This window comes from Stigmatopora argus, chromosome 3, assembly GCF_051989625.1.
Source record: "Stigmatopora argus isolate UIUO_Sarg chromosome 3, RoL_Sarg_1.0, whole genome shotgun sequence".
Lineage (NCBI taxonomy): Eukaryota > Metazoa > Chordata > Actinopteri > Syngnathiformes > Syngnathidae > Stigmatopora > Stigmatopora argus.
The window spans coordinates 2,730,413-2,746,503 of NC_135389.1; the positions used below are offsets into that span (position 1 = coordinate 2,730,413).

At 51.1% G+C, this 16,091-nt stretch overlaps 1 protein-coding gene across 2 annotated transcripts in view; it reads left to right on the plus strand.

The window, feature by feature from the left end:
- Positions 1 to 16,091, plus strand: part of sntb2 (syntrophin, beta 2) — a 99,668-nt gene that overhangs the window by 44,859 nt on the left and 38,718 nt on the right. The gene's annotated exons all lie outside the window — the stretch shown is intronic.

Here is a 16,091-nt window from a genome sequence, read left to right on the forward strand (position 1 = left end):
AGTCGCTCTCTCCCTCGCCGGCCCCCTCGTCCAGGGGCGCCGGAGAGTCACTCTCTCCCTCGCCGGCCCCCTCGTCCAGGAGCGCCGGAGAGTCACTCTCTCCCTCGCCGGCCCCCTCATCCAGGAGCGCCGGAGAGTCACTCTCTCCCTCGCCGGCCCCCTCGTCCAGGGGCGCCGGAGAGTCACTCTCTCCCTCGCCGGCCCCCTCGACCAGGGGCGCCGGAGAGTCGCTCTCTCCCTCGCCGGCCCCCTCGACCAGGGGCGCCGGAGAGTCGCTCTCCCTCGCCGGCCGCCTCGTCCAGGGGCGCCGGAGAGTCGCTCTCTCCCTCGCCGGCCCCCTCGTCCAGGGGCGCCGGAGAGTCGCTCTCTCCCTCGCCGGCCCCCTCGTCCAGGGGCGCCGGAGAGTCGCTCTCTCCCTCGCCGGCCCCCTCGTCCAGGGGCGCCGGAGAGTCGCTCTCTCCCTCGCCGGCCCCCTCGTCCAGGGGCGCCGGAGAGTCGCTCTCTCCCTCGCCGGCCCCCTCGTCCAGGGGCGCCGGAGAGTCGCTCTCTCCCTCGCCGGCCCCCTCGTCCAGGGGCGCCGGGGAGTCGCTCTCTCCCTCGCCGGCCCCCTCGTCCAGGGGCGCCGGGGAGTCGCTCTCTCCCTCGCCGGCCCCCTCGTCCAGGGGCGCCGGGGAGTCGCTCTCTCCCTCGCCGGCCGCCTCGTCCAGGGGCGCCGGGGAGTCGCTCTTGCCTTCGCCGAACCCCTCGTCCAGGGTCCCCGGCGCATCGCCGCCACTGCCGGGCGGGCAAGAGCTGGGCGTGAGAGAGCTGGGCGTTAGAGAGCTGGGTGTGAGAGAGCTGGGTGTGAGAGAGCTGGGCGTGAGAGAGCTGGGCGGGAGAGAGCTTGGCTCGAGGAAATCAGCCGGGGTGAGGCGGAAACCGGGCCGGCCGAAACCGGCAAGGATGAAATTTATCAGTACGGGACTTGGATGCCTGGGACTTGGCAGACTGGAGCTCGGCAGAACGGAGCTCGGCAGAACGGAGCTCGGCAGAACGGAGCTCGGCAGAACGGAGCTCGGCAGACCAGCCGGCACCGGAAGCCTGGTTCGTGGCTTCGGCACGGGTGCGACTGGCGGCCCCGGTGGCAATGGGAGTATTGTGCGTGGCTTCGGCACGGGTGCGACTGGCGGCCCCGGTGGCAATGGGAGTATTGTGCGTGGCTTCGGCACGGGTGCGACTGGCGGCCCCGGTGGCAATGGGAGTATTCTGCGTGGCTTCGGCACGGGTGCGACTGGCGGCCCCGGTGGCAATGGGAGTATTGTGCGTGGCTTCGGCACGGGCGAGGTCGAGCGAAGAGCTTGGTCAGGGGCTTGAGCGTCCAGGCCCTCCTTCCGCTTCTCCCTGCGGCGCGGCGCCCGCCGCCTCCTCCGGGAGGGCGGCAAAGCATACCCGCCGCCACGTGGTAGTCCAGTGTAGATGGGCCACCGACCTGGTTGATGCCGGTCGGGGTAATCCAGGTCTGAGTAGTCGGAGGGGCAATGGCGATCCTTCTCTAGTGGGGCATAACGTTCAGCGTTCTCAGTTGGAGCGTATCGGATTCCGTATCGGCTAAGAAAATAGCCGTCCCAGACCGAATCTCCAGCATCCAAATCACTTAGCCGCTGGCCGTCCTCCTCTTCAGAAAGGTCGGAGTCCCAATCTCCAGCATATAAATCTATTAGCTCCCGGTCGTCCTCACCTTCAGAGAAGTCAGACTCCCAACGGGCAAAGATTTGGCGTTCCAATGGGGCCGAGGGAGGCTGGGGATTCTCCCTCCATTGAGAAAAAAACTCGCTGGAGTCCGAATTCAAATAACTGGGGCGATGAACTGAGGGTGTCGGAGCCTTGGAATTCTGATTTAGCTGTGCTGGCTGTCCGGTGCGACGGGTTGAGCGGAGGGTGGGTTTAAAGGTGGATGAAGGCTCAGTACTACCTCTTAGTCGAGACTCCTGCGTTGCCCAAACGTCTTTGAGGTGCCCACGCCAAGTGTCCAGTATAGACTCCCTAATAGGCTCTCTGGGGCCTCTCAGAGAATCCATGTCGTCGCGGGGCTTCAACGAGGGTGGCTGGCGTCGACGAGCGCGTCGGCGCGAGCGTGGGTAGCCTCCCGCTGGGTCCATTATGGCCGGATCGTTCTGTTACGATCGCGCCGCGTTGCTGCGTCGTCGCAGCGCGATCGGGGGCATCTGTTACGGTCGCGCCGCGTTGTGCGACGCGACCGTGGATGTAGGTAGACCCAAATGCAGGAAGCAGGAGAGGACGAGGCATTCAGCGTGATACGGAGTCCTTTAATGAATCAACCAAGGCGTGGAAACAAACATGGCCGCATGCGGCGCGCATACGGACAGAGGCAACAGAATAACGACTGCTAGCGACCACTAGCAACAGCTAGCGACCGCTAGCAACAGCTAGCGACCGCTAACAACAGTCAGCAATAGTCAACGATCCGGCGACGTGTGATGACGCGTCGCTACTTAAATACAGGAAACGAAAGCAATCAGTGGATTGGCTATAGCCTGTACGCGTCGACGGCAACCCTGGAGGGCCAAAAGGGCCACTCCTGACAGCCACGAAGGTGTGAAGGGTCACAGTGCAGTCTTGACCCTAACCGTAGAGATAGTCGGAGGTGAAGCCATTGCACCTTCATGAACAAACAGGAAATTTTTGGACTCCACCCTAACTCGCACCTGAAAGAGAAGAGAATTTGAGTGGTATGTGAATGTTTTAGAGCTGTTAGCGAGAAGGCCAGCTGCTGCATTTTGTACCAATTGAAGTTTATGGAGTATAGAGTGGTTAAGTCTAGTATCGAGAGCGTTAGAAACGTCATTCCTTAAGCTGATGAAGGCATTAATTTGCTTTTCGAGGACCGCTGAGGGCAGGAACAGCTTGTCATAAAAAAGTCTCAATTGGAAAAAACTCACTCTTACAAATAAGTGAAAGTCTGCTCACCAAATAATAGTCCATCAAAAAATAAGTAAGGTTCTTAATGGTTTATGAAAATTGCAGTGCTCAGGGTCCAAAACTGTGTGATGTACTATATAGGATTTTGATCTGATCAGCACATACAGTGGTACCTCGACCTACGATCAGCTCGTGGTATGACATGCTCGTGGTACGACGAAAATTTTGATCGAATTATTCGCCCGAAATACGATCAAAATTTTGAGATGCGACCAAGCCATGTGGCCATGGCACTGTCTTTTTTGCATCTCTTTCGTGTATAAAATATATCTACGAGCACTGGGCGGACTTTGCATTTCCCCACCCGTTTTTTTCCCCCCACGTTGGTCTACATTTACATACAAGGTAAACAACAATGGATCGGCAGAGTTTTGCAAAGAAAAGGCGACCGTTGACAATCGACATGAAGCGCGAAATAATTGAAAAATATGAGAGTGGGGTACGTGTTACCGAGCTTGCTCGGTAATACGAGAGGAATCCGTCAACCATATCCACCATCATTAAGCAGAAGGACGCAATTAAAGAGAAGAGGCCTTCCAAAGGAATAACTATAATTTCCCACCGGCGCAGTGACATTCACGACGAGATGGAGAGCCTTCTTTTATTGTGGATAAAAGAAAAAGAGTTAGCAGGAGATAGCGTGACCGAGTCAACCATATGTGAAAAAGCCAGCAGAATGTACATGGATTTGATAACAACAAAAGGAGAGCTTTCAACACCTTCAGAACCCTTTAAAGCGAGTCATGGCTGGTTCGAAAAATTTAAAAAAGAGCTGGAATACATTTGGTGAGCATTTGTTGCCGGAACTCAGCAGCGAGGAGGCGGGGCCCCTGGCTACAAAAGATATCAAAGACATGCTCGCGAAGTGGCAAGAGGTTTCGGATTTCATAGAAAAGACTCACCCTGACAAGCTGGCAAGTGGTCGCGCGTTATCGTATTGTGATGACATTTGTGTGCGTCATTATCGAAATATTTTGAAGGGGAGGCAAAAACAAACACTCTTGATGCGTTCGTTTTGAAGACCCCGGCTGAACGTGCGGGTGGGTCAACCCGTAGAACTAACGTAAAAAAGATTAAAACAAAATTAGAATTCAATTTTGTGTGAAGTTACATTAAACGTTGAGTGTCTGTATATATTTATCCAAGTTAATTTAAATTTGTTTGTTCGTTTATGAGTGCCGTGGATAAAGTCCCCCCGAACACCCCCCAAACCCCCCCCCGCCTCCGTTAATGTCGCTGTATCTACCCTCCGCGAAATGCGTCTAATTTTACTTCTATTAAACACGTTTTATTACTATTAAACCACTCATTATTTATTACTTTGTCAATATATGGCGAATTAGAAGAAATAAAATATTTTTTCCAATTCAATATCCTGTTTTTGGTGTTTTTTCAGAGGGTTGGAACGAATTAATTTGTTTTCAGTTTATTTCAATGGGAAACGTTCGCTCGAGTTACGAAAAGCTCGACATACGATCTCAGTCTCGGAACGGATTACGATCGTATGTCGAGGTACCACTGTAATTAGTTTTAGCTTTTATGTAGATTAAAGAAGTTCTGGAAAAGCCACTACAGTGGTACCTCGACATACGAGCAATTTGAGATACGAGTAAAATTTTGAGCAAATATTTATCTTGAGATACGAGACAAATTTTGATATACGAGCAGACAGTGGACGCAAGAGGCTGCTCAAAAGAACATCATGGCACTGTCTCTCTCCCCGCAACTCCCCCGTGTAATGTCTCCACGAGCACTGGGCGTTAGCCCGTTAGCTCTCATTGACGGAGCAATCACTAATGCGAGACTACTTCTCGTTGGCAAGTGGTCGTGCGTTATCCTATTGTGAGGACATTTGTGTGCATCATTTTCGGAATATTTTGAAGGGAATACAAAAGCAAACAGCCCTCGATACGTTGCATCTGAATGTCAGGGTGGAGGCGGGGAAAATAACGCCAACCCGGGAGAAGAACGGTATCAACATTTAAAACTAAATTATAATTAAGTTTAGTGTAAGGTTAGATTAAACTTATTTTTGAGTAGGTCTGCATCGTAATCTAAGTTCATATAAATTTGTTTGTTATGTAATGAGCGCGTTGCCGTGCAAAAAGTCCCCCCCCCCTCTCTGTCCGTCTCTCTTTCCTCCGCGAAATCCGTCTAATTTTAATAATATTAAAAACATTTTAGTAGTATTAAACCACTAGTTTTTTGTTACTATGTTAATAGATGGCGAATTAACACAAATAAAGATGTTTTTCCAATCCAATATCCTGTTTTGGGTGTTTTTTCAGAGGGATGGAACAAATTAATTTGTTTTTAGTTCATTTCTATGGGAAACGTGCGTTTGAGTTACAAGAAAATCGACATACGAGCTCAGTCCCGGAACCCATTAAGCTCGTATCTCGAGGTACCACTGTATTTGATATAGTGGAGCATGTCCAAAGCAGAACATTTACTTAGTTACAGGAAGCTAGATCAAACTTGGAGGTCACCTGCATGTTGCGAAAATCGAAAGTGTGACGCAAGATAGGGCAGCACGATTTTTGGATTGCTTAGCTCATGTGCCCAACAATTCTGAGTTCGAGGGTTCAATTCCGACCTACCTTAATGTGTAGAATTTTCTTGTTCTCCCCCTGCACGCACAGGCTTTGTCTGGGCACTCTGGTTTCCTCCCATGTACCAAAAAAGGTAGGCTAGGTATGACTGTGGTGCTGTAGTTTTGGTTGTTCATCTCTGTTTGCCCTGCGATTGGCTGGCAACCAACTCAGGGTGTCCCCAACCTACTCCCCACAGTTGGCTGGGATAGGCTCCATTACCCTTGTGAGGATAAGTGGTATAGAAAATGAACTGAAAAAACCGAATGAATGATGAGAGAGAATTTGACTGAATGGCAGCATTTACAGTATAAACAGAATAGTAGGGCCACTCATGATGAAAGAATGGAACGGGAGTACATCCGGCCTGACATAAAAAGAGCCATTAAAGCACCCCACCTTACAAGCTAAGGTGAGATAAGAGTGGCATTGCATTGGAAATGCGAAAGCAGCTGTCAAGTCCAGTAAATAATATTAATGCATATTCGATACTGTGACCAAACCTGGAAACCTGAGTGAAGTTTGTCAACTATTGCATGATAATTGAGATGTGATTGGAGGTGGGAAAAAAACCTTTTCCAACAGTTTGGACAAAGATGTTCTGTGAGAAATGAGACAGATAGAACATGATGGGAGGGTCAAGGTTTTTTTCAGATCTGGTCTCTCAATGGCAGGAGTAGCAGGAACAATGCCCAGTTTGAGACTGGCTGTTTATAAAGCCGATAATGCAAAAGCCAAAGGTGTTTAAGGCCCGATAAAGCAGCAACTCAGTCAACAAAAATGACCCATTACGAGTTTTTGTTAACATAATAACACTCTGTTTAAACAACGCCACAATTCCTTATTAAAACAATGTAGTACTCTTACCATGGAGTAGGAGACAGTACGGTTTTACAACACCAAAGCATAGACGCACACTGTTAAAAACAGTTGAAAACTGCTGATATATGGTGGGTCATGCAGCACTCACCTCAGTAGGTGCATTTGGGTTGGCTACACCTCAGCTAAGATCACGCTGAAATTTTAGTGTTACCTTCGGGATATCAGCGAATTAGTTACAACCGCAATTGCCAATAAACAGCTTCCATTGAGTGTCTGTGTTCTATGTAATCTGGGCTATGTATTAATTATTGCTGTCACTTAAAAGCGTTTATCATGGTGTAATTTTAATAATGCCGTCGGTGTTGAGGCAAACCCTTTTTCGCCGTTAATTATGGTCCTTCCCTCACCCCGTAGTTAGCAGCTCAACCCTTCTCATAGCCATCACCTCCGGAAGAGAGTCAGGTGCGTGATTACTTGATCCTGGTATTTAAATAATTTGGGGGTTTAATGGCCAAAATGCGGCACATTTAGGCGTCGTGTCAAACATTGACCTCGCTTGGCTCGTTGGCATGACTTAATATGTTTCTTTTTTTCCTGAGCATGTATGGACGAAACTAAAGTTTGCATGGAGTAGTATGGTGAAATCACTGTTCACAGGCAAAACATAACTTTGTAGCCCGAATTGATGAAATCTGAACCCCAACCACACATACCGTCCAGTTTTGGCATTTATTGTCATTTATTCAACTAAATTGCAAAGATAAACTGTATAATGAGCCTGTTATGGATTGGCTGGATTTATTTTTTTATTGAAATGGATGCTTTACGAGACATGCGTTTTGGTGAGATTATTGTATGTAATTTTTCACATTTCATTTTCAATTTATTTTTTAAATATCAAACCAATGATTACAAATTATTTAATTAATGAAAATATCAACAGTCACCTCTAAAAGTATGGAAACTTGAGATGAATATCAAACGTTTAGAATTCCACCTCTTATTTTGATTATTTATTTATTTTTGCATTTAAAAAAAAACCTGAATGATTACATTTTATGGGACCCACTCACTTTTCAAGTTAGCAAAATTATTGGGACAACGTTATTAAATTAACTTAACTGTTCGGCTTTTGGTGGTCTATCCCCTGACTTCACATTACCACATCGAGCCTATGACTCATACACTTCACCTGGCTGTTACATATGTTATTGGAAACCCGTGCTAGTCCTTTAATGCTGCGTCTTGCAGTTCTCATTTGTTTCCTGGGATTTGTCCTTCCTTCTCTCTTCAAGAGGTAAAATGCATATGCCAGGGGTGGGCAAACTATTCCACAAAGGGCCGCAGTGGGTGCGGGTTTTCATTCCGACCCATAAAGAGGACACCTTTTCACCAATGTGTTTTCTGCAGAAATCTCATTGGTCAAAGGGTCTGTGCTGAATCAGTTGGAACAAAAACCTGCACCCACAGCGGCCCTCGAGGACCGGTCTGCCCACCCCTGGCATATGCTGTTGTGTTAAGGTCTGGTGACTGAATTGGCCAGTCCAAGATCTTCCAATTCATTCACCTGATGAAGTATTTTGTTGTGTTGGCAATGAATGGCCTATCTTGATGCATGATGACACTGGCACTGTGAGAGCGGCGACAATCACAGTACCTCATCTCTATGTTCTGTATTTCTATCTGTTTTACCTTTTGTTCCTTGCCTTTTTTCATTTTAAGTATAACATCTGCATTTGCATAACAGATCCATAGATTTGGAAATGTTGTTTTCTTCATCTACTTTGTACTTTTTTTGTCCACTTCACATACACAAGTACAGTTATCAAGAAGTGTATTCATTAAATGTTACAGTTATAGCATGGCAACACGCTCGTTTCATAACATAAACAAATTTAAATGAACTTGGATTACGATGCAGACACTCAAAAATAAGTTTAATTGAACCTAACACTAAACTGAAGAGGGAGTTGCGACCAGAGACATTACACGAGGGAGTTGCAGGGAGAGAGACAGTGCCCATGATGTTCTTATGAGCAGCATCTCGCGTCCGCTGTCTGCTCGTATATCAAAATTTGTCTCGTATCTCAAGACAAATATTTGCACGAAATTTTACTCGTATCTCGAATTGCCCGTATGTCGGGCCACTCGTATGTCGAGGTACCACTGTATACTGTACTCATGGTACTCGGTCGTTTGGTGGCCGGTCTTTTGGTCGCCCGGAAGGTTATTGATAATTATAATTTAAATCGTTGCTCAAATTCCCTAAATACAAACTGCGAATTATTATTTAGTCATACTTAATGCCCTATTAATTATTAGGCTAAAGAAAAGCTCCAAATTTCCCGTACTTTTATTGTGTTTTGTTGGAGAACTTGTTAAGACCCTGACTGACGTCCCTTCCTAAGGGGACAACTCATGTACAGACGCTCCCCTACTTACGAACATACGACTTACGAACAACGGTACATACGAACATGTCTGCAAATTGCGTTTATGTCGAAAAATGTTCGTAAGTTCGATTTTGTTGCGTAAGTTGCGTAAGTGCGTGACGTATCGCCAGTGCGCAAAGAATCTTTTTCATTTTTATCATGAAATATCTTGTGCAGCCATTATTCAATTTGGTTGGTGAAAAGCGAAATGCTTCTAGTGAGGGAGTTGCAAGGAAGAGGCAAGCCATTTCATTTGAAACGAGTGGCAATAATAACGAAGCTTGATGCGCGTGAGAGTGGTGAGCGTTGCACGGTCATACAACTTGAATCGTTCGACCGTCAGTACCATTTATAAACAGAAAGCTCGAGCAGCAGGACCCAAATATTGAACGTTGCACAAAGTTTGCAAATCAATTGAATGATGCCATACAGTGCTACCGCATCATTTATGATGAAAAAAAGAAGAAAACTGTGCAATCGTCGTTAGATCGCTTCTTTCGGCCAGTTTCTAATACATAAATCTCTCTCTCTCTATACAGTACTGTACATATTCTCTCGACCAAAAGACCGGCGACCAAACGACCGCAGACATGTACTCACAGTGAAAATACTTCCTCTCCACTTGACTTAAATAAAAATAAAAAACAGGTTATGGGGAGCTTTAATCCACGTCCTCTTTGTCAGATTCGAGAGGCATTGGATCATCGAAGGAATCTTTAGGTGGTGCCGTTGGAACAGCAGGAAGAGCTTCTGTGAGATGTTTTCAGCAAACAAGGAAGATGGTCATGGGGAGTTGTGCACGCTTTTTTTCTTTTTCTGTACAAATATGCTTTTGACACTGTCAAGAAGGTTGCCAAATTCAATGGCTCTGACCATATTGTCATCAATCTCCTGAGCCCATTGTTGCAAACTGCATGCTGTATTGAAGGTCTGCAGATTTCATAAAGTAAGGCCACGTTCTTCATCCTTATCCTCATCGTTGGCCGCTGCCTCTTCTTCCTGACTCTTCGATTGCATCATTTTGATGAGGTCCTCATCAGTTCAGGGGGTTAAGGGGGTCTCGAGCAGTGTGTTGACGTCCTACGCTGTCATATCTGAGAAGCCTTCAGTGGCTACCAACCGAGCCAGCTTCACAGCCTTGCCATTTTCCAAATGTTCACTTCTTTTTTGATATAACGCAAGGTAGATTCATTTCATGTCAGAACGGCGTGCAACATGGGAATGCGTATTGCCCATCTTCAGCATATCTAGCAACTTCATATTTCGGTCACTCATCATGTTTCGTTTTCTTCTTGGGTTCATTCGATGCCTTAGATGCCTCAGGACGCTTAGGAGGCTTTTTCAAAGGCAATTCGAAATCCAAATAAAAATGGAATAGGCTTGGCATTGTCAAAATCCATGAGGTGATGTGCGCTATGCAAAATCCAGTCCGAACAAAAGAGGAAAAAGCAAGACGTCATCTTTCTCCACGAGGTGTTGTGCGCGATGCAATATTCAATCCGAACAAATCAGGTAAAGGCAAGACCTCGTCGTTCTCGGCCTTTTATATGATTCACTGTGTCATTCTTCTTCTATGGTTAAATTCGCTTCTTCTTGTGCGCTGAGTTGGGTGGTGGTGCCCTGACTTCCGGCATTTTTCATCCTTTGTCTTCTGCTAGCAAGTTTCAGTGTGAATTTTTATGAACATTCTTGAATTGGATACTTAGTATAAAATACCGCAATTTACTGAAACCGTGAATGTTGAAACCGCGGTGGTGAAGGATGACAGTACATCTAAATAATCTAAACCAAGCAGCCTTGTGGTAGGGTGATTGACGTGTCGGCCTCACAGCTCTGGAGTTGAGGGTTCGATCCCAGGTCGGTCCTCACTGTGTGGAGTTTGCATGTTCTGCATGGGTTTCCTCCTCATCTCCCCGGGATTGCGTGGGTTTGCCCCCCCCCCCCCCCCCCCCCCAGTACTCCGGTTTCCGCACACATCCCCAAAACATGCAGGATAGGCTGGTTGGACACTCTAAATTGCCGCTAGGTATGAGTGTAGTGTGAATGCTTGCCCATCTCCTTGTGCCCTAAGATTGGCTGGGAAACGATTCAGGGTGTCCCCCGCCTGATGCCCATAGTTAACTGGAATTGGCTGCAGCAGCCCCCACGTCCCTTGTGAGGTTAAGCCAGTCTCAACCCGGTCCTCAAAGGGCCGCAGGGGGTGCAGGTTTTCATTCAAACCGAACAAGTAGACACCTTTTGCAAGTGTAATCATTTGATTGCAGCCAGGTGTTACTTATTTTAGAATGCACATCATTGGTTAAACTGTCGACACTGGATCAGTTGAAACAAAGACCACTTTGTGGAATTGGTTTGAGACACCTGGCTTAAGCTGTTCAGAAAATGAATGAATGAAGAATCAAAACGTGAATCATCTTTTTCTGAAACAATCATATGATTAAACTTCTACTTTTGCTGCAAATAGTAATGATTTCACAAAATGTCTCTCATCTCATTTTCTGAACCGCTTTATCCTCATTAGGGTCACGGGGTGTGCTGGAGCCTATCTCAGCTGACTCCGGGCCAGAGGCGGGGAACACCCTGAATCGCTGGCCAGTCGATGGCAGGGCACAAGGAGACGGACAACCACGCACACTCACACCCATACCTAGGGGCAATTTAGAGTGTCCAATCAGCCTACCATGCATGTCTTTGGAATGTGGGAGGAAACCGGAGTACCCGGAGGAAACCCATGCAGAATATGCAAACTCCACACAGGTGAGACGTGACCTGGATCTGAACCCAGGACCCCAGACCTGTGAGGCCGACGCGCTAACCACTCCCACCACTGCGCCACCCTTTCACTAAAAGTATGAAAATAAAAGGTAACACATATGCACATATCCACACTTAAACTCTTTGTACTTCATTTCGGAATGGAAGGAATCTTGGGGGAGTTTAAATCAGTCAGGACCTTCATCAAAGAACTCCCCCAAAATCACCATTCCCATTGTTGTTCTCGAACTAAACCCATTCTCACCGCTTGATGGTTGGTCAGCACTTGTCCACAGTTCAGTCCACATCCAGAACCGGATAGATGAAGACTCACGATGTGATGAGCAGATGTTAGCCCATCCAGTCTGCTGAGCTCCCTTTCTCCATGCACCTCCACTAAGCAACACATTAATCCTGCTCCCATCCCGGCATTCCGGATGGGGGCTGTTGTGCGATGAGACATCTTCTATGCATCGTGCCTTTCAATCCCACTGGCATTGTCTGTAGGGGAAAGCAGTGCTTCACAGTGCCAATTTTCATACTGACTAGTTAAAAATGGTGGCCTAGTGGAAAAAGCTAGTGGCCCGTCCTCTGCATTCCACAGATGGAACTCCTGTCACGGCTCCCTTGATAGGGCATGTTTATCAGGGACCTTTGACGTAAGGACACCTCTCTCTCTCTCAATGTGCCTTGAATTGGGTACACCCATAAGTTAAACCATAGTTCAATTGATGAGTGTCATATTCCAATAACTGCGTAATTGACATGTTTTTTGGCAAGGACTTATATTTTCAAACCAATGAAGGTCCAACGGACGCCAATTTTTTTTTAGAAATTCCGTATTTACTCGCATATAAGCCACCTGCCCGTATAAGCCGCATCCCTAAAATTGCCTTAAAATTGTTGAGTTTTACACTTTCTCGTGTATAAGACGCCCCCTGATTCTCAATTTTCACCTACATATTTATGGTTTTAATAGGGAGGGAATGTGTTACTTTGAAGGGAAAATCTTAAGAAAAAATATCACAAGTAGTATTTCTGAGATACTGTATGAATCAAAAGCATGTTATTAGGTTCTATATCCGTAAGTTAATATGCCTGTCTTTGTAAATGCAAAATATCAAATTATTCAATTTGAAAAATTAAATAAGTCTATCTTGATGAGAACCCAATGCTTTTTAATGACATCAATTACAATTTTCTTACCAGAAGTTTATGATGTTGTGGTGGCCAAATTGCTTCTAATGTCAAAATATCTTTGATTTTTTTTCGATGGTTCATATTACTGCAATAGTTGTCACTTTCGAACAAGAAAAAAAAAATCAAAGCGGAATTTTGTTTTATTTCATTATCACAAATGTACAATCTTTTCCTTTCTGTGGTCCGAAAGGGAGGGGTGTTTGCACGTAGACAAATTCAAAAGGGAAGTAACGTAAGCACAACCAGGAAATATGCCCATAGCGCTATACATAGTGTTCACCAAGTCTCTGGGTGCAATAATAGCATTCACATTACCCAGGTATCAAGGTTTATATTTTAATGATCGACCGCAAGACCTTCGATCAGCCTTAACTTTTGTGATGTGCTGTCATGGTAAACGCTATGGTCAGAGCACGTACCTACGGTAAGATGGAGGCGACCCGGGCGAGCAACAGCAGACACAAGTAAGTGTACTCACGCCTGGCCAGTCTGAGCACGTTTAACTATAGTAAGATTGTTATGATCACGCTGCGTCGCTGGGTCGTCGCAGCGCGATCGGGGGTATCTGTTACGGTCGCGCCGCGCCGTGTGACGCGACCGTGGAAGCAGGTCGACCCAAATGCAGGAGGCAGGAGAGGACGAGGCATTAGCGTGATACGGAGTCCTTTAATGGATTAACCAAAACGTGGAAAACAAACGTGGCCGCATGCGGCGCGCATACGGACACGTTGGCTACAGCCGGTACGTGTCGACGGCAACCCAGGAGGGCCAAAAGGGCCACTCCTGACAGTACCTCCCCCCTAAGGGACGTATTCCAGACGCCCCAAAGCCAACTGTCCATGAAAAACGGAAAAACAGCCAGGGAGGGCGGGCGGGAACTGTACACTTGGTCTGGGGGGCGTCCGCGCCAGCCCGTGAAGCACCGAGAGGTTGGCCGGTCCGGCGGGCGTCCGCGCCAGCCCGTGAAGCAACGGGAGAGTGGCCGGTCCGGCGGGCGTCCGCGCCAGCCCGTGAAGCAACGGGAGAGTGGCCGGTCCGGCGGGCGTCCGCGCCGGCCAGAGACGAGGCGAGGAAGTGGTCGGTCCGGCGGGCGTCCGCGCCGGCCGATGACGAGGCGTGGGCATGGTCGGTCCGGCGGGCGTTCGCGCCGGCCGATGACGAGGCGTAGGGAGGGTCGGTCCGGCGGGCGTCCGCGCCGGCCGATGACGAGGCGTGGGCAGGGTCGGTCCGGCGGGCGTCCGCGCCGGCCGATGACGAGGCGTAGGAGAGGCCTCTCCAGCAGACCTCGGCGCTTGGAGAGGAGTGGGAGTAGCCGGTCCAGCGGGCCTCCCTGCTGGTGCTTTAGGTGCTGGCCCAGCCCCCTGCCCTTAACAGACAACGGAACTTTAGCATGGTCGTCGGGTACCTTACCCTGGCTGTTCGGGGGGTCGCCTGCCCCCTCGGTCGGGAGGGCCGGAGGGTCACTCTCGCCGTCGCCGGGCCCCTCGCGCAGGGGCGCCGGAGGGTCACTCTCGCCGTCGCCGGCCCCCTCGTCCAGGGGCGCCGGAGGGTCACTCTCGCCGTCGCCGGCCCCCTCGTCCAGGGGCGCCGGAGGGTCACTCTCGCCGTCGCCGGCCCCCTCGTCCAGGGGCGCCGGAGGGTCCCTCTCGCCGTCGCCGGCCCCCTCGTCCAGGGGCGCCGGAGGGTCCCTCTCTCCCTCGCCGGCCCCCTCGTCCAGGGGCGCCGGAGAGTCCCTCTCCCTCGCCGGCCCCCTCGTCCAGGGGCGCCGGAGAGTCCCTCTCTCCCTCGCCGGCCCCCTCGTCCAGGGGCGCCGGAGAGTCCCTCTCTCCCTCGCCGGCCCCCTCGTCCAGGGGCGCCGGAGAGTCCCTCTCTCCCTCGCCGGCCCCCTCGTCCAGGGGCGCCGGAGAGTCCCTCTCTCCCTCGCCGGCCCCCTCGTCCAGGGGCGCCGGAGAGTCCCTCTCTCCCTCGCCGGCCCCCTCGTCCAGGGGCGCCGGAGAGTCCCTCTCTCCCTCGCCGGCCCCCTCGTCCAGGGGCGCCGGAGAGTCCCTCTCTCCCTCGCCGGCCCCCTCGTCCAGGGGCGCCGGAGAGTCCCTCTCTCCCTCGCCGGCCCCCTCGTCCAGGGGCGCCGGAGAGTCCCTCTCTCCCTCGCCGGCCCCCTCGTCCAGGGGCGCCGGAGAGTCCCTCTCTCCCTCGCCGGCCCCCTCGTCCAGGGGCGCCGGAGAGTCCCTCTCTCCCTCGCCGGCCCCCTCGTCCAGGGGCGCCGGAGAGTCCCTCTCTCCCTCGCCGGCCCCCTCGTCCAGGGGCGCCGGAGAGTCCCTCTCTCCCTCGCCGGCCGCCTCGTCCAGGGGCGCCGGAGAGTCGCTCTTGCCTTCACCGAACCCCTCGTCCAGGGGCCCCGGCGCGTCGCCGCCACTTCCGGGCGGGCAAGAGCTGGGCGGGAGAGAGCAGGGCGGGAGAGAGCAGGGCGGGAGAGAGCAGGGCGGGAGAGGGCTGGGCTCGAGGAAATCAGCCGGGGTGAGGCGGAAACCGGGCCGGCCGAAACCGGCAAGGATGAAATTTATCAGTCTGGGACTTGGCATACTGGAGCTCGGCAGAACGGAACTCGGCAGAATGGAGCTCGGCAGAACGGAGCTCGGCAGAACGGAGCTCGGCAGAACGGAGCTCGGCAGAACGGGAAGCCTGGTTCGTGGCTTCGGCACGGGTGCGACTGGCGGCCCCGGTGGCAATGGGAGTATTGTGCGTGGCTTGGGCACGGGAATTTGCGGAGCTGGGAGCGGCGTGGTCGGCCGAGGAGCTGGGAGCGGCGTGGTCGGCCGAGGAGCTGGGAGCGGCGTGGTCGGCCGAGGAGCTGGGAGCGGCGTGGTCGGCCGAGGAGCTGGGAGCGGCGTGGTCGGCCGAGGAGCTGGGAGCGGCGTGGTCGGCCGAGGAGCTGGGAGCGGCGTGGTCGGCCGAGGAGCTGGGAGCGGCGTGGTCGGCCGAGGAGCTGGGAGCGGCGTGGTCGGCCGAGGAGCTGGGAGCGGCGTGGTCGGCCGAGGAGCTGGGAGCGGCGTGGTCGGCCGAGGAGCTGGGAGCGGCGTGGTCGGCCGAGGAGCTGGGAGCGGCGTGGTCGGCCGAGGAGCTGGGAGCGGCGTGGTCGGCCGAGGAGCTGGGAGCGGCGTGGTCGGCCGAGGAGCTGGGAGCGGCGTGGTCGGCCGAAAAGCCTGGTCAGTGGCGCTTGCCGCCGCCTCCGGGAGGGCGTCACAGCATACCGGCCACCACGTGGTGGCCCATCGTAGCTGGCCAGCCGACCAGGTGAGAGACCTCGCTGCTGCGC